Source organism: Pituophis catenifer, unplaced genomic scaffold, assembly GCF_029215685.1.
Source record: "Pituophis catenifer annectens isolate HBS135680 unplaced genomic scaffold, rPitCat1.0.hap2 SCAF_1, whole genome shotgun sequence".
NCBI lineage: Eukaryota > Metazoa > Chordata > Lepidosauria > Squamata > Colubridae > Pituophis > Pituophis catenifer.
The window spans coordinates 162,124,812-162,149,080 of record NW_027256881.1 but is presented as its reverse complement, the minus strand read 5'-3'; the positions used below and the strand labels follow the sequence as shown (position 1 = coordinate 162,149,080).

Genomic DNA, 24,269 nt, shown 5'->3' with positions numbered 1-24,269 from the left:
AAGGTCATAAAATGGGACAAAACTAACTTAACAAATGTCTCACTCAACAACAGAAATTTCAATTGTGGTTATAAATCAAGGATTATGTGTTGTTCTTTAAAGAAATAGTTATTTAAATAAGCATTTTCCTTAATAAATCTTTGTTAGGAATATGTTTCTTGCTAAATAAAATTTTATTTTATTTCAAATGTATAGCATATAGTACATTGTCATGTAGAAATATCCTGACTATGTAATTATGAATGGGATTTGTCCAGATTCCTTTCTGTTCTCTCAAAATATTTCCCAGGGAATTCCTCTCACTGACACTTCTATCTGGACATGAATCCACTGATTTATGCTGATAGGAAATCCAGGTGACTGACAAAAACCCCTTGGGATTAAAAATAAAAAAAAAGATTGGCTCTCTAGGCAGAATGCTTTTGAACTAATCTTGAAAAATGAGTACCAAATTTAATTAATTGACTATATCTCAACAAGACTGGTTGGAATGAAACTAAAAGTATATCTGCTATTGGGAAAGAAGTCTGATACTGGTTCTTTTAGCTGGCTGATTGTCTGCAAATTCTTGACATTTAAATATTGAAGAATTGGCTCTAAAAGACATAATAAAGTTTGACCTATATCCTCTCTTAGACAAAACTTAGCAGAAAATCTATTGGTAAGAAATTATGTTTTGTCTATTGTGTATATTCTCTCCTTTCTATATGAGAAGGGAATAAGATCTCATCTACTTACAGAAAATTTCAGATGCCATTAAATAAGAAGAGGCAATTCAATGTCTTAAACCATAAAATATTTTTTGTTAACCTTCCTAACTACTGTAATTTGTAACAAGCAAAGTCAATGGGGGAAGCTGGATTTGCTTAATGATTGCACGATTCATTTAAAAACTGCAGTGATTCACTTAATGACTGTAGCAAAAAAAAAAAAAGGCTTGTAAAATCAAGCAAGAGACACTTTAAAAAAAAACCTTGCTTAGGAATGGAAATTCTAGTTCCAATTGTGCTCATAAGTTGAGGACTACCTGTAGCATGATTTCCCACCCACCCACCCCCCACACACAATTAGGTAAACAGATATAACTCTTTGAGAACTTTTTTTTATATTTTTGGCTACCTTGAACTCCTGGCAACTGCCTGGAGAAGTCCCTGCAGTTTTCTTGGCAGGGGTTTTCAGAAGTGGTTTGCCCTTGCGTCCTTCCTAGGACTGAGAGAGAGTGATTGTCCTAAGGTTGCTCAAATGGCTTTGTGCCTAAGGTGGGACTAGAACTCTTGTGGTTTCTAGTCTGGTGCCTAAACCACAACACCTAACTGGCTCTCTCTATTTGGGAGATACCTGTACATAATGCCATTAGAATTATTGTACAATAAGCTAACCTATCTCAGTTCCTGAATACATTAAAATCCTCACCGTGCCCTGTATTTGACCCATACTATCATAATATGCTTACTCTATGTCAGTTAAGAGGGGAACTGGCTTTCACTAGGCAGTGCCCTTATATTTGACCTGTACAACTGTAATATGCTTACTCTGTGGTAACAGACACCTTACACAATTATTATATTTACCTTAGCTGACCTAAGCAAAGTGAAAGTAATCTAAAAGATCAAGCTCATCATATTGTCAATGTTTCACTTAAATCCCTTCAAATGTTTCAAAATAAGAGTTCCATCTTCCACCCCTAAGTTCATATTAGCATTTCTATTTAGTAATTTTGGATAGATATGCTAGATGTTTCTTCTGAAACCTCAGATTAATCTGGAGCTTGCTAGTAGGTCTAAATGTGAAGTTCTCAAAAATGCAGTAAAAATAATTTTCACAGTTGAATAGGGAATAGCTCCAATTCATAGCTATCTGTAGGGAGGGAGGTAAAGGGGGAAAGTAATGCCATATCCCGAGTGCTGTGTAACGGGGTGAGCTCCCATTACTTGTACCAGCTTCTGCCAACCTAGCAGTTCGAAGGCACGTAAAAAATGCAAATAGAAAAATAGGGATCACCTTTGGTGGGAAGGTAACAGTGTTCCGTGCACCTTTGGCATTTAATCATGCTGGTCACATGACCATGGAGATGTCTTCGGACAGCGCTGGCTCTTCGGCTTTGAAACGGACATGAGCATCGCCCCCTAGAGTCGGGAACGACTAGCACATATTTGCAAGGGGAACCTTTAGCTTTACCTTTAATGCCATATTGCACAAATATTCAGTGGTTGCACCAACTCTGCTTGCACTCAATGATCTGACTGGTGCAAAATGGGCCCTTTACAAGATAGTATCATGATACGCATGGTGTCATTGTGACATTTGTTTGTTTGTTTGAAAGAATTGTCAGTTGCACAAAGGCCAATATGATTAATATGATAATTTAATTCAAAATAAATTATACATCTGCTAAGGAAGTGGTTAACACTGTGTTTTTAGAAGGACAAATGCCATGAGAATGTTTCTATTAATAATAATAACTTTATTGTCATCGTACGTGTATACACAGTATACCCATACAAGAAAATTCACTTAACACCCAAAGACCAGGTCCAATATACATAACAATCCCCAAACACACTCCCACCCACCACAATTCTCCACCCCTAAACCACCCAAACATCCACATAACAGACCAAGTAATACTGTCCAACAGCTCATTGATGGTGGCCCTTTAGTTCATTGTTGAGTGCAATTATAGCTCTGGGATAAAAACTATTCAGAAAATGTGTGGTCCGAGTTTTAATTATTCTGTTAGAAGCAGGGCCGGATTTTCCTATAGGCTAACTAGGCTTCAGCCTAGGGCCTCAAGATCAAGAGGGGCCTACACAGTGGTGGGATTCTGGGGGTTCTAGGGGGTTCGGCCGAACCGTTTGTTAAATTGCTGGCTTGCCCGCTCCTTGCCTCCCACCCGCGCGGCGCCAGCCTACCGTAGCCAGGGGTGGGCAGTTGTGGCTCTTTTACCACCTGTGGCCTTCAACTCCCAGAATTCCTGAGACAGCCAAGCTGTCTCAGGAATTCTGGAAGTTGAAGTCCACAGGTGGTAAAAGAGCCACAATTGCCCACCCCTTCCCTAGCCTGAGTTCCGCTGCCTGGGATCCACGTGGGCTGCCACGTGGTTCCCCATCGGCTCCGGACGCAAGAGAGCAGGATGGAGAAAGCAGCTTCCACGCCTTCACTCACCCTCACTCTCTGCTCTGTTGGATCACCGGCCATTCGCTTACCCCGCCCACTCCCAATCTATTGCTACCTCCGATGGCTAGAGGAAAAAAAACGGTTTAAATTCTTGCCGCGGGGCTTCAAAGGGCCGCCCTAGAGCCAGTGGTGCAGCCGAACCCTTTGTTAAATTGCTGGCTTGCCCCGCCCCTCCGCACCACTATTTATTGCCAATAAATAGTGGTGGGCGAGCGGCAGGGGAGCCAGCAATTTAACAAAGGTTTCGGTGTTTTTTTTGTAATTTTATTGGCCCATGGAGCTTCAGCATAGGCTAATTGGCCTCCCGGCTCTCAGCTGATTTGTCTCAGCTGTTTTGCTCAGGGCTCTTCTGCTTCCGTGCAAAGAGTGTTGATTTTTTTTCCCCCTAGCTATGCTGAGAAACGAAACTGAAACTGCTTTGCTGTTGCTGCAAGGTTGGAAAATTAGGCAGGCAGAATTCTTTTCTTTTTCCTCACCAAAAAAGGTAGGTGCAAACAATGGGAAATTTAGGGAAAAAGAGGAGAGTTTAGGATTTTAAAACACAAAAGAAAAAAAGCTCTATTTAACTAGGGAATTGTAATAATTGAGATACTATTAATTGTATATTGTGTTGAAAGCAGAAATGGTTAAGTTGTGGTTTGGAGGAATATATGGGGGAAATTATTTGGTTTATTATTATTGGTAAATATAATTAATTGATTTGTAAGAAATTGGATTGCATGGAAATAATTGGAATATTCATGTTCATATTGATTAATATACAAAAAAGGTAGTTATATAACTAATTGATTTATATTAAAATGTTGAATTTATATTAAACAACTAATATTACATAATTAACCAATGTGAGGATGGATATAAAAATAGATGACAATGGGAAGGGGCATAATATAGAATAGAAGGGACAAATTGAATTTGATTAAGATTAGAGATGAGGATGAAGGGTAATATTGGTTTTTTACAAAAGTAGATGAGGAATAAATATGGCAAAAAGGAAATATAGAAATTGTAAATTTAATTGAAATGACTAAACACTGTTTAAATTTGTGAACCGGCCAAATACTCTGTTCAAAGAAAATACATTTTTGTTTGTATGTGTGTTTCTAATTATTGTTATTTATTCATATTTGTTCTCTTTTATTCTTTAAAGTTTAACAATTCATTCTTTATCTTAATATCTTTATATTTGTTTGGGGTTGGCTTTCTTCCCTTTCATCTTTTTTATTGTACAGCAATCTTTCTCCTCAAACCTACCACCTCTCTCTTTTCTTTCCTTCTTACTTTCTCTTCCTCCCCCTCTTCTTCTCCTCCCTACTTCCTCTTCCTTTCTCCTTCTCCTCCTCTCTTCCTCCCTCTCTTACCCTCCCTCCTACTCTAATTTCCCTTCCCTTCCTTCATCCCTCTCTATTGCTGTATCCTTTTATGAATATGGACTACTCAGAGGGCTGAAAAAGTTATTTTTGACTGGTCCTCGCACTTTTGACCAGTCCTCGAACTTACGACTGTCCTCACATTTTACGTTTTTGCCCTATCTTGTCACCATGGTGAAGAGAAGCAGTTGTGAAATGAGTGACATGGTTGTTAAGAAAGCTGCACGGGCATAAATGTGAGGATGGTCATAAGTGTGAGGACCGGTCAAAAGTGGGAGGCCCAGTCAGAAATGACTTTTTTCAGCCCTCTGAAAAAAGTCTATGCACATAGCCACGCCCACCCGGTCACATGACGAGCTACCCATGCCTACACAGTCACGTGACCAGCTAGCCACGCCCACCCAGTCACATGATTGCCAAGCCACACCTCCAACTAAGCCACGCCCACAGAACCTGTTGTTAAAAAAATTGAATCCCACCACTGGTGAAAGGGCCTCATAAGTGGAATAGCCTAGGGCCTCTTTTCATCTAAATCCTGCCCTGGTTAGAAGCATTCTTTTCTCATAATTTACAATGTCAGAAGAGAAAATAAAAGGCACCCTACACAGACACAGATACACACACTTGGGAGCATTGGGGTGAGAAAAACTGGGCAAAATATGATAAAAGTGAGATATATTTAAATTATAATTGATTTCCCCTCCCCCCCATAAACATGAGAGATAAAGACTTTAAAAACTGTCCCCACTCTTGCTTTTGATTGATCACTTGTTCCACTGCCTCAAAACTCTGAATCCTTTCCTGAAAATTTAGGACCATATTGTTGTATGTACTTAATGTATTCAGTTCAGTTCTGTTTAAAACATTTTATAGGTTTCCTATATAAAAACATTTTGAAGCATTTTACAAAACATTCAATAACAAGTTAGTATAAAAATATTTTTATTGTATTGCATTGAATCAAGAATAAATTTTTTAACATTCCATTTGCGCACATACATATTGAGCAAGTAATGCTTGGGGAGAAAACTAGTTCCATCTCCTTGAAACAAAGATGTTTGCATGCCTCCTTAGGTCACTGTTGTTAGTTCTCTTCTTACCATCCTTGGTAATATCAGTGTGCAGTATATGACTGCCAAAAACACTTTAGATTCCTATAAACATCACACGTGGGAGCTCCTTCAGAGAAGTCTGTAGCAGACTGTTTATACAATCAAATTGCTATCAGTCTGGAACTCTTTTATATTCTATTTATATATAAATGTACAAATGTGAAAATTTCCCTTTTTTAAATCCCATTTCCAATCACTCATAAATTATGTATGAAATTTAAAAAATTGCTGCATATTTCTGGCTCTTTGACCAATAAAAGGCATTCCAGTTCTTTTGAGTGAAAACTCCTCCCATGGGTAGTTAACCAGATTCAATTTCAAACCTTTTTGACAGTCCCAGGCCTGTACAAAAATGACAAAAGCAAAACAGTGTAGTTTTTGTGCTTCTGTTTGTTGGGTGTGTGTCTGCAAAATTTCTTCTGGTTGGCTTGGAGCACCATTTCCGTCTCTCTCCCTGAAAGGTGCCGCCATTCTTAATTTAGCTAAACCAGCTGACAAGGGCTGGGGGGGGGGAATGACAGCAGAATGGTGGAGTAGGAGAGAGGAGCTGGCTTTCTGTTACTTTTAACTTTCCAGTTCTCTCCTCACACTGATCAGCTCTCCTGGCCAGTAGCCAGCCTCAGAAGAAACTCTCAGGCTCTGGGGAAAGAGGCTGGCCACATATGGTATCCTCCATGTCTGCAGCTCTTTTCCAGGCTACTGGCAAAGAACTGATTTGCATTCTGTAAGGCCTTTGAAACACATCTGAAAGGTTTAAAGGTGGCAATTGTGTGGTAAAGTTGGAAAGAGCACTGAGCCAGGGATGTGCAGGACAGAGAAGGGCTGCTTGATACCAAGTTTTAACAAATGGCTAAACCAGTACATCTGGCCATCACTCAAAATTTACCCCTTATTCAGTCCACCTTAAGAAGACTGATTGGTGGATATTTTTATTTTTTAAATCCTCTGAAGACTTTTGGTTGGAAAGGAAACTTAAGTCACATGAAAACTGTAAGGACAGGATCATTCGCTGGTCTTGTTGGGGCAGCAAATGTACAATAATGCCAATAAACCTTTCTGCTGGCTCAGGGACTAGATTTTCCTTTAACACGCTTATGATGAAGAACCCTAAGTCCATCAATGAAGCAGACAATGAGTAGTTGTTGTTTGAATTACACTGTAGATATAAAGCAGCCAGTAGAATGACAGCATGAATGATGTAACATCACTGTGAGTCCAGCATATGTTAGGTTTCTTGGAAAATAACAGAAAACAACAGAAGGAGAAAGATAGGATTTCAATTCCTGTAGTTGTGCCAATTTTTTTCCTTTTCTTTTTCTTTATTTTTTCCTCATTCAGAGTAAGTGCCAGTAAAGAACTGTTAGATTCACCTGTATAAAATTTTAATGTTGCAATGTAACTAAAATACAATAACTTTATCATGGTTTTAATAATAATAAGCAGCAGCTTCAACAAAAACAAGAACAGCAGTGGTACTGTTTCAAAGAAATTTTACTGGGGGCAGAATGGAGCATGTGAACCATGACAGAAGCAATCTGGAATAATTCTGTTTAGTAGTTTGAATGAATAGCTTTTTTGTCAGAACAGTGAAGGAAGAATAGATGGGAATCGTGTAGGAGAATTGATATAATTGATTCTGTATTTCATGCTTATAATAAACTGGGAAGGAATGTTTATCACCATAATCTTGTAAATATGCATATAATTACATCTACAATAAATGTAGAATACTTTTTCAACAAACCCCTCCAATTTTGCTTTCTGCCTCCATATGTTGTGTTACATTCTATAGAAATCCTATATGGACTTTTTTTTTTAGCTAATAAGTTTTTTAAAAAAAATAAAGGTCTTATAATGCTTTATATACTAATCCTAAATAAATGATGCGAAAAGAAGCTTTGCTGAAAGAAATGTACTTTTATACTTTTAAGTATTCAGTATTTCAGGATAATATTTTTATTATGAAATCATCCTGTTCCATTCACAGAAATGCATAGGGATTAGAACATCATCTTCCCTTTGTAATCCTGTATTTTCCCATAAATTCTTTCATACTTTTCCCCCCACAAAAAGTCATTCTGAAGGCAAAAAGCCCAGAATAGTAACCCAGTGTCTTTTGAATGACAAAATGAGAAACTTCCCATGTGGAAGCCTCCTTGTATCCCATTCCTTCCTCAGGCAGTTAACACTTGAACTCTTTTTTCTTTTTTAATAAATGAGGAGATTCGCACATATTGCTGTATACATGGATATGCTAGATAATATTGTTTTAAAATATATCCATGACTAATCTGTGAAATATGAAATGTCATAGGTAGGTTGCGCCCCCCCTCTTTTTTTAAAAATCACACTTTGGCTTACTTCATCCAAACTCTTACTTATTTCCAGAACTGGGTGCTTCCCCCAAAGCATTGGAGCAAACAAGGTTAAGTCCCTAGGTCTTATTTAGGACATTCCAGATCTTTTATCCAGATGGTTTCATTTTGGAATTCATGGATTTTGGGATAATTCCAGTCTCCTGTTGTTTTTTTCATTCAGGCAGTGCATAGCCAAAGGGGCCTCTTGGGTGCCAGGTGCTGAAAATGTTTCCTCTAGCCACACCAAAACCCAGAAGTTTAACTGCAGCTGTAATTGTGACTAAACTTTTCTATATCTTTAAGCCTTACACCATAGCCGCTGCAGTTCTGTATGTTCCACTATATAGTTATAGTTTCAGTTCCTTTATGCATGAATTGGTCAAGAATACTGGCAATGATATTAAATCATGGTAAATTATTTCCCCCCTTTCTTGATTCTTTCTGCCCTTGATTACAGGTAGTCCTAATTTCCTGACCATAATTGGGATTGGCATTTCCATTACTGAGCAATGTTGTCACTAAGAGGGAACTCACATGACTGGACTTTCCTTTTCCCCACTCCCCCATTCTTTGGAATGTTCATTTCAGCATTGGGATACATAGTAAAAAGGGATTTAAAGTTTGTATTTACATGCATTGGAGAAGAAGGGGTTATAAGAGTAAGCAGGCACATAATAGGGAAAACCAATAAAAAACAATGCACTGGTACCGGCAGCCCCAATTGCACTACACAAGCAGCTCAGTGTATTTCCCATTGTCTGCCTGCTTACTCTCTTGTAATCCTTTCTTCTCCAATCTTTCTAATGTGTGAGGGGAGAAAAAGAAAAACAGTCAGATAAGGAGAATACATTCTGACAATAATGATAAACATTACAGGGACATGGATGTAGCAGGGATACTGTGAAGGTCATAAGTGACAACATTAGTTACAAAGTTATTTTTTCAGCCCTGTCATAACTTTGAACAATCACTGAATAAGGCATTCAATAAGTGTGGACTACCTGTATTCCACTTGCTACAACCATTTGTCTTTCATTCTCTGTCTTACTCTGAAGTTATAAATTAGCTTATTTAATTTCCTACTTTATGCACTAATTCAAGAATGAAATATTTGAATGTCATGAACGAAAACTTTTTTTTACAATAGCCCTTGATTATTAGTATTTTTACTATGCCTGATGGGATAGAAGCATCTACTGAAATTAGTCTTAACGTTCAAGATATAAAACTAAAATAGAAGCTAAGCAAAAATACAGCATGGAGGGTTCTGCCAGGAAATTTGATATAAAGAAGACAGATATTAGCACAAGGTGAAAAAATATTAATAACTGCCCAGGTATATTTTTACATTTTACTACTATGTCTCCTCATTTATATCTTGTTGGTCAAAAAATACAAAACACTCTTTCTCCTTTAATAATGGACAATTTGAGCTCCTAAATTCATTACTTTCTTTCTTAACATCTCTGAAGAAAAATTTTCATACTTGGAATTCTTTTTTTAATTTCTAAAGATTCTGACAAGGATTCTGGAGTACCTTTGTAAAATGTGAGTTGGATAGATTCAGCAGTTGATCATACTCAACAAGCGCTCGCAAATTGCTTTGTGCCAATTATGATGAAGTGTCTCAAATAGAGTAACAAGATCCTATACCAGATTGTGTGCTGGTCAAAATTTTCATAAAATTGCCTCAACTACAAAACTGATGGGTTACTTATGATTTGCACATAACAAGAATTGGTGGTGGGAGCAATATAATAATAAGGTAGAATGAAGAATATGGTGCACTGGGCTAAAATTAATACATTGAAATTTAACTGAAATAAATGTCAAATCTTGCAGGTAGGTAACAAAATTCAGAAATGATGATTGAGATCTGGCTTGGGAGCAATAAATGCTGAAAATATTTAAGTATCTTAATGGATACTTAATATGAGCTAGAAGTATAATATAATTCATAGCAAAGATAATCCAATCTTGGACTGTATTAACACCACAACATATAGGTTGCAAAGTTATTATTCCACCTAATTTTATGTTCACTGGACTGCATTTGAAATGCTTGTATAGTTCAGGGTATTACAACTTAAATAGGATACTGATACGACAGATGAACATGGATATGCTTAGGATAACTTTTCTGGATAAGAGAAAAATTTAAAAATATACTGTAAACATCTTCAAATATCTGAAAGGCAATCACACAAAATACTTCTTATTTAATACTCTAGAATGCAGCATCTCACCCTCCATTTAACCAGAGGCCGGAGTAATACCTGTGAAGGATTCCATCACAGCTTCCTGCTCTTATCATTGAACAGGAATTTAGAATAGAGAATCCACAAAGTCCTTTCCAGCTTTATGATTTTGTTTCTTTGGCATAACTTCTACAAGTGTATAGTGACCCAACTGCTTTTGTATAATGTTTCATTAAAATTCTTCCTGATTTAAGTAATCCCTATGGTACTATGAGAATCCTGAAACTTTGGAATCAGTTCCATATTTATAATGCATCTAATTTGAGCGTGGGTAGAAACCAAAGTAAAAACTATCCAGACGGGAGGGAAAATGTAGCCATCTGGATTTTTCATATTTTTCTTGGGAACTATATCAATTTATTGTTAAACATTGCAAATAATTGGCAGTGTAAAACAATTAGCTTTTTTCATTCATAAAAAGAATATCTTACAAAAAATCTATAAACTTTGGATCAAATTATTGTTTTTCTAAGTTACAGCATATGTTAAACTGGTTCTCTGCATCCTTCAAGGTACTTAATTGTCTCAACAAAATTCAAAATTTTATTTTTCATTGCTTTTTTTCATGAATACATTTGCTTGGGGTTTTTTTCATGAATACATTTGCTTGTTTAATCACTGTCAAATCTGACATTGAAATAAAGGAATGGTCAGACCATTTCAGAAAAAATAGTTTATCACATTATTGTTTAAGTGGCATAAAAATTTATCCAGGAAGAATCATTCAGGAGTCTTCCCACATCCTGCATTTCTTTTTATCAGTTTTAAATTTCTAGAATTCTAAAATAAAAGCAGTGCTTTATTGATCTGGATTTTAAAAAAATTAAAGAAAATAAAGTGCAGCACAAGCTCAAGATGTTTTATTGCATAAGGTATATGTGAAGGTACATGTAGAGGAGCCGCCTCTATTTTATATCATGTGAATCTTATTACGAAACTATTGATACACAAGAATGTGTCAACAAATGCATTCCTTCATTTGGGAACATACTTTTACGGGGGCGGGGGGGATGGTCATAAGCAGCAACACAGCCTGGACATTTCTTTCTTCCAACAATTCATTACTACTCTCCCTCCACTAGCATCTGCTGCCTCAGACAATGCCTTATGTTCTTACTGATGGGAAAATAAGTATCATAAAGAGATGCTTTTGGAAATCTGTTTATTTTCCCATAGACAATGCAGAAAGGAATAAAGAGAGACAGAGATGAATGCCTACTACACTTCAGACCAATTTATTTATTTAACATGTGTGCATTCTAGTTGTTCCTGGTCAAACATTCTAAATCCTACTAAATCCTGGGATTTACAAGCTAGTCAGCTGAATGATATAGAACTGTAAAAGACTTGTAATGTTAGTCTTCCAGACATCTAGAATAATTACTTGATTGTTAAACTGGGTGTGCGTGCACACACAAACATTTTCTTCATGTGTGTTGTGCCAGTATTATCCTTATCATTCATTTGAAAAAATAGGCTGATAATAATATTCTGCAGTGCACACTAAGAGGCGGAAGACATCGTTTAAGTATTCACAAAGCACAAATTTTATAATTGTGAGATTGGTGAGCAATTATAACGATTATAAAGATTATGATCTTTGGCTCATTCATAAATCCATGTTAAAATTAATTAGATGTTATTCCCAAGCTTACTTTCAAAAATTCTTGCATTGGGCAGATTGCTGGAAAACATTATCTCCAGCCTCCAATACATATCATTTTTTTGAATATGAAAAGCTACAAAATGCAAGATTTAAGTTATTTCAACTACAGATAAAGCGTTAAATGGCCAAGCACTGCTGTGCAATGAAACTATTCATATGTCAGTAATATAAAAATAAAAACAGCTACAACTATTCCAACTATTTCAGTATTTGATTTCAACATATCTTTTGTTGTTCAGTTATCCTGTCTTTCTGCCTTCTGTAAAATAGCAGCTCTTAGAAGGGTGGCTGCTCTGGGGAGGTCTATAAAAGGAGATGCATGCTTTTTTGCGCTCACAATATAACATACTAACATACTTTGGGAGTATTTCGTATCAATTATTGTTCAAATAGAAGAGTCTCAAGATAATGTGACCTATTAAAACTATCATTATAATATATGAGTTTGAGGTTTATACTGATTTTTATCATCAATTTAACCAAGTAACCAAGTAACCAAGAATATTGTAGTAGTCACTGATTTGAATAAAAATTATGCCCTTAAAAGACTTCGAATAGAAACAAAACAAAAAGATTTAGTAACTGTTGCCTTTGACGCCTGTTGATATAAAACATCTGTGTTGAACTTCCTGGATATTTTTCAGTCAGACTCCCACACAGACTGAAAAATATGGATTGACCACTCATACTGATTCTTCTTACTACAGTACTCAGTGTTGTAATATAAATAGGAGCCAGCCATTATCTTTTCTTTTATACCTTAATTAAACGGGTGATGCTTTCTCTTCATCAAATAAACGTGAAGCGACTTGCCAAAAAAAGATCTATACTAAGCACTGTCTTTTGCTGCCAAGAGAATCCAAACAAATTTTAAAAATGTAACCAGGAAAGCATGATAATTAACTGAAAAACACAGAACCACGGGTGAGATTATCCGTGGTTTTGGGGTGAAGTACCACCAGTACACTGATGACACCCAGCTGTACATCTCCACCCCGGACCACCCCAACGATGCCCTTGAAGTGATGTCTTGGTGTCTGGAGGCCGTGCGGATCTGGATGGGGAGGAACAAGCTCAGGCTCAACCCATCCAAGACCGAGTGGCTGTGGTTTCCGACGTCCCAATATAGTCAGTTGACACCATCGCTGACTATTGGGGGCGAATCGCTGGCCACCACGGAGAGGGCTCGCAACTTGGGCGTCCTCCTGGACTCACAGCTGTCTTTAGAAGAGCACTTGACGGCCGTGACTGGGAGGATTTTTCATCAGGTTCGCCTGATTCGCCAGTTGCATCCCTTTCTGGATCGGGACTCCCTACATACAGTCACTCATGCCCTCGTTACCTCCCGTCTGGACTATTGTAACGCTCTCTACATGGGGCTCCCCTTGAGGAGCACCCGGAGACGCCAACTGGCGCAGAGTGCGGCTGCGCGGGTGATTATGGGAGCAACATGGCGCTCCCGTGTGACACCTCTCCTGCGTGAGCTGCACTGGCTCCCGGTGGTCTTCCGGGTGCGCTTCAAGATTTTGGTTATCACCTTTAGAGCGCTCCATGGCTTAGGACCCAGCTACTTACGGGGCCACCTACTACCACAAACAGCCTCCCACCAGCCGGTACGCTCTCATAGAGAGGGGCTCCTCCAGGTGCCGTCAGCCAAACAATGTCGACTGGCGGCCCCTAGGGGGAGGGCCTTCTCTGTGGGGGCACCTACTATCTGGAACGAATTCCCCCCGGAGATACGGAGGCTCCCGGATCTGCGCACTTTCCGCCGTGCTTTGAAGACACTCCTATTCCAGCAGGCCGGCCTGGCCTAATTTTTTCCCCTTCTTCTAAATTTTTAAACTCAAATTTTAATTCGTTTTAAATTATTGGGGGTTTTAAATTGTCTCAGGCAAAAATTATTTAATTGGGTTTTAATCATGTCTTAACTTTTGTATTTATGTGTTTTATTTCGTGCCTGTTCACCGCCCTGAGTCCTCCGGGAGTAGGGCGGTATACAAATTTAATAAAATGAAAAATGAAATGAAAAATGAAAGAATCAGGCTACAAGTAATTTGAATGTCTGCAATAACCATTATAGTTTACATTTTATTTGTTTTATGTTCATTGCTGTTGTATGGCAACATTATACCAGAGGCAAATAAGGGAGAAGTGGTGCTAGGATTAAGATCACTCATGCTGGGGACTGGCTCTGTAATTCTGGGGCCCAGCATTGTGCCAGTGGATTCTTTTAAGGGTGCCCTCAAATCCCTTACCTCACCTTGCTTCCATTGTATTTGCAATGGCTACATAGAATGGCAGCTGTTTTGTAATTGGACAAGTCACTCCCATGAAATCCATGATAGGCTCTCCAAGTCAAGCAGGTAGACATCCTTGCTTTGATCATACAGCCCTCTAAGGCAATCTCATCATTAAGTCATGCAAACTTTTAAGGCAAACAGCCATATTAAAGGGGGCACAAAATATAAATCCTCCCCAAAGCTGTAGCATCTTGTGGCTTATTTAAAGAGACACTTTTGACCTAATAATTTGAATCTTGACATTCACTGAGATATTATTAGTTTTGTATTTTTGCCAAATTTGATCTGACAAAAATGACAGAAGTTGAATAAAATAGTACTAAAATGTAAAATTTACTCTTTTTACAGCACTACTCTACTTGTCCACACACTGTTGGTGAATAATACTGCTATCTCAACAGTCCTACTCCCTGGTTCTACAGCCAAATCCTAAATTGGTCAATGTGTCACTGGAGTACGTTATAGACTCCCTTAAAGTTTAAATGGTCTACAAAAACACCTAAAAAACTGTGTTGAATTTTTGAAGAAAAAAGAGTTGTTTGAGCTACTTCTGTCCAAAAGGCATCTGGCATTCAAAAGCTTTATTGGGCAAGATTTCTAAGTAAGCATTTTCATGAGAATTGTATGATAATTTTGTTCTTTATTTGTAATTAGAAAAAAAACCATCTAAGAGCTGAATCACTATATTGGAATTCATTTCCTGGGACTAAATGTCATATGTCTGGGCAGCACAATTTAAATGAACAGTAAATTACAGGATAATTAGACTAAACTTTGTGGGATTTTTTTTCCTGTGTTAGTATTTTAGAAAAATTACATTGAAAGCCCCTTTATTGTAAGAGTGCATTATTTTTACACAGAGAGGAGAATTATTGCTGCAGTCTCAAAAGTTTCCAACACATCTGTTTTATAGCAGCAAAAGAGTCCAATGCCCTATTTCTTCCCAAATATCATAATTTTTGTTTGTTTTTTTGTTTGTTTGTTTTGGAATCTTTTTGAGATCATGTCCTCACAATGTCCTGTAAATAATAGCCTAATCAAATTTAGAGTTGCAAACATTTAAAAGCAGCTCTAACCTGGTGCCCTCCAGATGTTTGGACCAAGAATTCCATGTTTCCTGTCACATTGAATAATAAAAGTGTTTTTTGGCAATTAAATCCCAGCCATATTGACAAAGGATAGCAATATTGTCAATTCATCAATTCTATCTTGATTATTTGAAGTAGAGTAAAATTTAAAAGGTGGTGCAAATATTAGATACTCATAAACTGATTTTGAGCAGAGTTCTATCCAAGTCTCTTGGATTTTGAGCAGACTTAGATAGAATATGTGGATTATTGCTGAGCACATTGTAAGCCGCCCTGAGTCTTCGGAGAAGGGCAGCATATAAATCAAATAAAAAAAAAACAAAAAAAAAAAAACTTGGATAGACTACTAACTTCAAATTTTCTTCTAACTCTAATTTTATAATCTCAAACAATCCCAGAATCTTTGGGAGTTGGACAATGTGTAATAAATAATAATTATTCATTATATTTAGATTGGATTTGGCATTTTAATCCACATATCGAGTCCTTACCAAGGACCGGGGATAGGAAAATGTTATTGTTTGATCTGTTAAAGGTATTGCACAAGATGTAAGCTGTTCCAAATAAAGCTGCCTTTTGCAATTGACTGGTGGTGTTTTGTCAATGCCAATTGTGTTCAAATGATGATCCAGTTGTTTTGGGACTGTACCCAAGGCACCTATCATTATTGGTACTATTTTTGCTTTCTTTTGCCAGACTATTTCTACTTCTGTCTGCAAGTTTTTGTGTTTTGCTATTTTTTTCCTAATTTTCTCTTTCACTTCTATTCTGCACTGCCATATCCACTATCCAGACATTTTTATCTTTCTTCTTGACAATCATTAGATCTAGAGTTGTGTGTTAAATGTTTAAATTCTAAAGTCCCAGAGCACTTTAGCTTTTTTATTCGCCATTTCTTTTTCTAATTTGTGGTCACAACAGTTCTTGCTTACAGGCAAATGTTATTTCTTGCAGATGTTCTAATGCACCATTGTTGCTACTTTGCCATGCCATTGTTTGTAGTCAGTCTGTGTAATCTTCTTGCAGTAGCTAAGTAGGTGGTCTACTGTTTCTTTTGCTTCTTTGCAGAGATGGCATTGTGTCTTTACTATTATGCTGATCAAATTTAGCAAAAGAGTCTGGGTTACACAGTGTTATTAAACAGCAATGAAAATGTGAGTTGCAGTTCTGCCAGCATTAATATAAATATTTTGGTTTAAAGAAAAAACCTAGGTCTCTCCCCATTGAGTTGAAATTTCCAACTTTGTTGCATCCAGTGGTATCCCTGTACAGTATCATCATCCATGATCTTTGTAGCCATAAGACAACAAACAACTAAATTGTGGGCCTTGATGTACTCTCATTTTGGATGTCAGTTTAGCTTTGGTTGCCCTGATGTAAAACCTATTTTAGGAAGAGAAATACAGGGTTGAGTCAAGTAGCATCCAAAACATCATTGTCCTCACCACCACTGCCGCCATCATCATCATCATCATCATCATCATCATCATCATCATCATCATCTATGCTTGCCTGATTTCTCCTGAAAGCAATATTAACCATAGTGTCTCTTGGATTATATCTTTATAACTTCTGGAAGGTTCATGTCAGGTATACATCATACAGAAGAATAATTTATCCTCAATTGGGCATATATTGCTATTGTTTTTATCTCAGTTAGTAATACAGTTTCTGTAGTTTGCTTTTATACATCATTTAGAAGCTGGTGTTAAGGACATTTAAGCACTTACCTGACACAAGCCAGTAGTGGCCTGTACTTATTCTGGTTTGAATTCTTGTCAGTTTAAGAAAATGGGGATGAGACAATATTCTGTGGCAAATCTATGTTTGATACATCTAAATGCTGAGAGATAATATAATTATTCCGTGGTTGCCAGTTTGTTACCATACTAGCCAAGGTGTCCTGTCAAAATCAAACCAAACGACAAACTAAGAAATAAGACAAGCATCTTTGAAAACTGTTTAACAATCCAGGAAACAGCTTGAGCTGCAAAAGAATTTGTCCCACACCCACCTCCCAGGCTAAGGGCCTCAGGGTCATCTGTCTTCTACTCAGTATCCCACGGTCAAGCAAACATGTCTTGCAAGATAAGGATGCCATTAGAACACCACCACCCCTGACCTTGGAATATGAACAAAAAGATGTGAATGGAAGGGATAATATCTCAGTTGATCTCTTGGGTAAGATTGATTTTTTGATTCCACAGGGAGGCAAAGAAATGCCTGGGAACTATAAAAAAAGACTAGTCTACATATTATGGATGCATCAAGGAAATTAGGCAATGAACGGGGTAAGATTGATTCTGCCTGGTTACCATATGATAAGCAGCTGCTCTAGCAAAGGCAGATGTCTAAATAGGAACCCAGCTGGAGCCTAGCATATTGATACTGATTAACACCGAAAAGCCCTGAACAGGAAGTCATTGCAACACCTGAGGAAAAAAGACCATGAGTAGCAAAATATTCTACTGTACCTTCCCTACATTGAACTATAAGCCCATTGTTGAGCTCAGACCTATTCTAGTTGCTTGGAAGAGTTCTTCCTCCTCCTCTATGCTACTGCAGAAGCACTTGTAGAATTTTAGTGGGTCCTTTCTAGCCAAAGATGAAGGCTCAAACTCTCAAGTTGTGCCACAGTTCATCATGTCATCTCAATTCTATGAAACATACAGTACCTGCAACATCCAAATAATTGCAGTGGAATGTCAATGAGGCCCAACATGTGTGACAGTCTCCAGCCAACCATCACTTTGAGGCAGTACTTCATCACTGTTGTGTCTTCATTATTTTCCGAACTGTAAAAAAGAAAGTTATATAGAATCCAAAATGGGGACTTATAGCATTATAAATCTTCTCTGGCATAATTGGATCCAGAGATCAGTCATTTTGTCCAGCTGCTGACATCTGTTATGATGCTATGCAGAAAAGCAAGTCTGTATTACAATAGACACCATCAGCATCTTGTCAGAAATGCAAGACACAGAAACTCTTCATTGTTTTCCCTAAATTACCTGGGAAAACTCAAAACTGCTGAATAATAGGTCTTTATCCTGAAGTCCTGAGCTAAAGGGGGAAGATGCTTGCAGAAAGGTAACTTGTTCAGAAAAAAGATCTGCATGTAGCCATCCCAAATATTTATTTATACATTTATATATTCTGTTTTCCCCAAAATATAATAATATTTATTATATGATAATAAGCCCAATTGGGCTTTTGAGCACATGGCAATAAGGCCAAATGCTTATTTCAGGGTTCAAAATAATATAAGACAGGGTCTTATTTTGGGGAAAACACGGTATACATACATGTCATTTATATAACCACCCATCTCACACACATGACTGTGAGTGGCTTACAGGATTAAAATGCATAAACCCACTGCACATAACTTCATCTCCCCCAGTGCCCAGCGTAAACAATGACCCCAATAATAACAGAAACAATCTATTCCACTGAGCAAATACCTGGGGAAACAGCAATGTCCCCAATGCTTTGCAAAAAGTGAATAGGCTTGGGGAGCATCCAAATCTCTGAGAGAATGTAATTTTAGAGAGATAAGGCACAATATAAATGCATTTATAACCAATGTTATGAATTTTTGAAGCCAGCCCTTCAGTTATGTCACTAAGTACCAAGACTCTGATGGGAATGTTTTTCAGGCACACTAAAAGTATGATGGCTGTTTAAAAGGGTGTACATCTGATAAATGTTTTCGGTACTGTTGATTGATGTTTTATTTAGGTTATGATATCTTTGTATGAAAAACACATCTGTGAGATCAAAATGTTCTTCAGGACTACATACTGGGGTAGATAGTAATCATGCTTCAATGTGCCTGAAATTCTAATCCAGAAATGTACTCGTGTGTTCCTTGAAATAAATAAGAATTATCAACCAAGATTCTAGTTTCTGTTCATAATTTTCTAGTCAGACTGATTAGAAAACTTTGATGAAGTAGAGAGTCCCATTATTAAAAAAAGCTGTGAATAGGGGTGGAGAGTAAAGTTACAAGCATGAAGAAAAGATTCAGTAATTTCTTTATGAAACTGAAATGTTATTGCATAATTTCAGCCTTTCAGGCACACATTCATGTCATATTGATTCCTAACAGGAGGCAAAAGGGAATGCTTTGGATACTGTGAACTATGGTGTGGGATTTCAGAGGATTTAATAGTTCCCTTGCAGAGCTTCTCTTCTGACTCATAATAGCAAAACACATTACAAGTAGCAAAAATTCTTATTGGAACATATTTGTAAATTAGTGAAGTAGTGCTCATGGCATTGACAAATCTCTTCAGCTCAGGGTATATTCCGCATATATTTGTTGTTTTTATGGTACCAAACTGCTTTGTAATTCAACGGAGTTACTTTTAATTACAACAGTGTATGGATTAGTTTTCTCAGATATACAGGTAGTCTTCAATTTACAACACCAATTGGGACTCAAATTTCCATCACTAAACGATGCAGTCCTAAAATGCTGCCACATTGCTTAGCTACAGCAATCCCTGCAGTCTTTGTTGCCATTGCTAGTTAAATTATTACATGAGGCAACTTCCTGCCAGCTCTCCACAGCCAAGACAGTAAGGAAGCTGGCAGGAAGGTGCAAGTCCCAGGTGGCTTGCAAGCAGACTAGCAGACAGATAGGAGGTAAGTGCCTGCTGCTGAGTGGAGGAGAAAGTGAGGGGATGAAAGTGTGAGGGAGGTGCAGCAGTCTTGGGGAGGTTACACAAGGGTGCAAGAGAGGTAGGGCAAAGGTCAGAGAGGGAGAGTGTGTTGAAGTGTATGGGAGTGCATAAGGATGTAAGGGAGGTGTGATGAAGGTCAGGGAGGGTGCATGAGGGGGTGAGGGGGTCAAGACAAGGATCAGGGAGGATGCACAACAGTGGTGGGTTGCCCCCGGTTCACACCGGTTCTATAGAACTGGTAGTAAAACCGGTGGGAGGCTCCGCCCACTGATCCCAACATCACCAAAATGCTTCTGCACATGTGCAGAAGTTTCTGCGCTTGCGCAGAAGAGCGTGCACGCTGCCCATTGAGAACCAGTAGTAAAGGTAAGTAGAACCCACCCCTGATGCACAAGGGTGCATGAACAGCTGGCAGAGGGCAAGCACAGAGAGGCTGAGGCAGAGAATTTAGGTGGGGGAGATTTACCTTTCCTGCCAGCTTGCCTGCTGACTTCCTGAGAAAGTTGGCAGGAAAGGTTACAGATGGAGATCATGTAACTGCAGGGTGCTGCAACTGATTGTAAGTGCAAATCAGTTGCTGAGTGCCCAGATATCGATTGCATGACCGTGGGGTTTGGGGATGACTAGAACTATAAGGACTAGTTGCCACCACCATTCAATTCTGTCGTAACTATGAATGGTCATTGAACAGAATGGTCATAAATCGAGGATTACCTGTAGAAGTCTCCTGATTTTAAAAACAGCTTGGACTATTAACATTTTAAGCAATGCGATCTCATAACTTGTCCTGCAGGCAGAATGAACCAAGAATATGGCAGAAGATATATAGGAAGTGGTTGCATTTCTTTCTTTTTTTTGGTAGAATGTGAATGTGAATGTTTGCTAGCCATTATAAATGCAATCTTCTTGTACAGAGCATAGGAAACAAACAGAAAAGGCCTTATCAGTACATGAACGTATTTCAAATTTGCGAGTAATTGTGATGTTCTCACAAAATGCAATCCGTAGTCCTCATGTGGCTGATAGGGCCAATAACAAAAACACTGTTTTAGATTACAAGAACCATCCTAATCTGTGATTAGTAATAATTTGTAATTATCATGAAATTTCACGGGGGTCTTTTATCTAATCATCCACCTTATATTGTCTTCCTTTAACTGTGCCAATCGTAACAACTATTTTCCAAAGGCTATTAATAATTTGATATGCTATTTGTTTGTTTGTTCGTATCCCAAGTTTTATTGTTTTTACAAATAATTGAAGGTGGTGAATATATCCAAACAACTTCCTCCTTCTATTTTATCAACAGCAACAGCCCTGCATGGCGGGTTGGGCTGAGAGAGTGACTGACCCAAAGTCAGCAAGCTGATGATCACTTACCACTCTTTCTGGTTTTCCAGGGTGGGTTTCTTCTTCTTCTTTGAGTATATCAGCTGGGCACAATTCCAAAAAAGCAATTACCCATCTTTCATTTTCTAAAAAATGTGGCCATACGTACCAAATTCCCATTTATAAAAAAATAGGTAGGAAAAAGGAATCAGGGATAGTTTAGTAATTACCAGAGAAGGTGCCAACTAACAGACTGCTGTTCATTGGCATTTCCTTTGGTAGATTTTGCACAAGCAAAAATAATACCTCGCCTTTCTAGTTGCTCTGCTAGCTTTCTAACCATTATGGGACTTAAGTTATTGAAAGTCCCTATTTCCTAAAAGTGCAACTCTATACATAATGTTAAGAGTGTAGGCAACTAGTGCCATCTAAAGGTCTATTTGGAAAATTAAAAATGGAGAACTGTATGTTATAAAATTGGTGTTTTGACGTGAAGCCCAGCATGTTTTGGCTAAAATCCTTATTCAGGATTTCCTGAATTTCCAAATCCGAATAGGGATTTGGACTTGGCTACCAACAAATTAAATACACTAGTGATGGCAAACACAAGTACTAGATTCACACATTGTGCCAAGAATCCAGGGACACTTGAGTAAGTTATTGCATCCTGGTTCACATCCCATAAGCCGTGGTTTAGAGAGTACAGTGGTGGGTTCCCACATGTTGCTAAGCCAAATAAAGCAAAATGTACTGTAATATGACTAATTGCAGTGTGTGAAACCAACAACATTCCTTCTACAACCATCATGTTTGCAAAATCAGTACTTCTGATAATCTTCTTTGAACTGGGAGAAACTTTCATTGCACAGCAGTGATGGAGCAAAGGCAGCTATGAAATCAGGAAATGTGCTCTGGGCAATTTTGTACCTTGTATCAGTAGAAATTGCAACTACAAATAAGAACCAAGCCTCTGTTTCACTGATGCTTTCAGTGCTTATTAAGATTTTCCAATTTAGAGAAACCAAGATATTAACCTTTATTTCAGTGTTGGTGTCCGAGTTAAAAATAGGGCTATTATACTGCAAAAATCCAGATAATCACTAGAAGGCAGTAAAGATTTAGTATTTTCATATCTCTTTGTTACCATTTCATAATTATCTGTATTTGTCTAGTTATGTAGCCATACTGAATGTACCTGCAGAGGCAGAGAAAGGTTGTGTGGGTTTTCTTCAGGCTTCCCCTTACTGTAGAAAGCTTTCCATCTACAAAATTGCAGGGGCATTTGCCATGGCTCATACAAAAATGGCATTGCACCACTGCAATGTAAGCCTTCCTTTTTGTATGAGCATTTGTTTCAGACTGAGTTTATTATTTACCCAACTAACTTTTACAGCTCTAAAGACTCCAGGCTGCTAATATCCAAGTAAGAAAACTCATAAATTAACAGTAACAACAGTAATGCTCTTTGTATAACAATAATAATACAACAATCAGAAAAACAGAAATAACAGTTAGAATGTAACTAACTGTAATAGTTAGAAGAAATCACATATCTCAAGTTCCAAATTCTCTCTTAAATAGCCAGTATTTTGTTTCTCTACAAAAATATAGGAATTGGGGGGGGGGGAGAAGGCAACCTATTCCACAAGGAAAGGACAGTTGTAGAAAAGGCTTACTTCCAATCCAAGCCATTTTATTTTGCTGAGGAGACAAAACCAAATGTCCTGTTACAGGTGGACTGAACAAAAAGGGGTATATTCTTTAGGGAGCAGATGGTCCCTAACCTTGATAACCTGAACTTAAGTTGTGTAAGTCTTTATAAGTAATAACTAGCAACTTGAAATGTACCTGGAAACAAACAGGAAACCAGGGCATCCCTGATGTAATGCTTCTGAAACAGTTCTTACCTAGGATCATTGAATTTCAAGTAGCCTTCAATAGAATAAATATAAATAGAACATATTTGGTAGTCCATCTTCAAAGTAGTAAGAGCTATGAGTAGCTATCACTAAAGCCACCTTTTCTCAAAAGCTGAATCTGGTCAAATGGGCTTCCCCCATCATATTCTCCACCTGTGGTAGGCACATGAATCTAGGAGGATGATCAAGTTGTTGACCTTCCATTTCAAGGTGAAAACAACCCTGTTCAAAATTAGAGCAAAGGGGCACCAGAAACTCATGCTTTCTGAACAAATAACTATTCTGTCTTGCTGGGATTCAGTGTCACTTGTTTCATGCGCTTCTTTGCTCTAGAGTCTAGATGTTGGTTTAGAACAAGGGTCAGCAACCTTAAACACTCAAAGAGCCGCAAAGGTCCTAACAGGAAGCCCCTCGTTCAATTCTGGAGCCGACTGAAAGTCTGGTTCCCCCACCATAGAGTCTCCTCCTAGAGTGGTATCCTTTTTCCTCTACCTGTCCTAACCAAAAGCCCTAACAATTGTGGAGCCGACCAGCGACAGGGAGCCGCAGCAGAGGGATGAAAGAGCCACATGCTGCTCCAGAGCCACAGGTTGCTGACCCCTGGTTTAGAACATCCATAGTCTTCTGCCTGGTCCTGGTAAGTATTATATTTTGATTGGTTCTAATGATGGTATCTTACCCTGGGCCAGGCAAAAGAATCAATTGCTGACTTTCTCCAGAAGTTTCATGAAGATGTTAAGTAAAATGAGACAAAACACTCTACATGCCAATATCCCATTTGGTACATTCTTTTTTCATTAATATTGCAAAATGTTTAGCAAATGTCTCACAACAGACTGGAGGGATGGAAGGACTGAAATCATCCTAAACATAACTGATGGAAGATGTTCTGCTGATGCTGTGGCATTTCTGTCACTTCATCTCTCAGAGCGCCTTGGTGAAAAATGGAATCCCTTGTCATCTGCTGACAGGAAAAGCCACCTGTGGCCAGCTTGTCCAGTACCC

The 24,269-nt window shown here is 38.0% G+C and overlaps 1 protein-coding gene across 1 annotated transcript in view; it reads left to right on the top strand.

Moving 5' to 3' along the window:
* The window catches only part of COL4A2 (collagen type IV alpha 2 chain), a 226,075-nt gene that overhangs the window by 97,205 nt on the left and 104,601 nt on the right, over nucleotides 1–24,269 (top strand). The window lies entirely within an intron of this gene.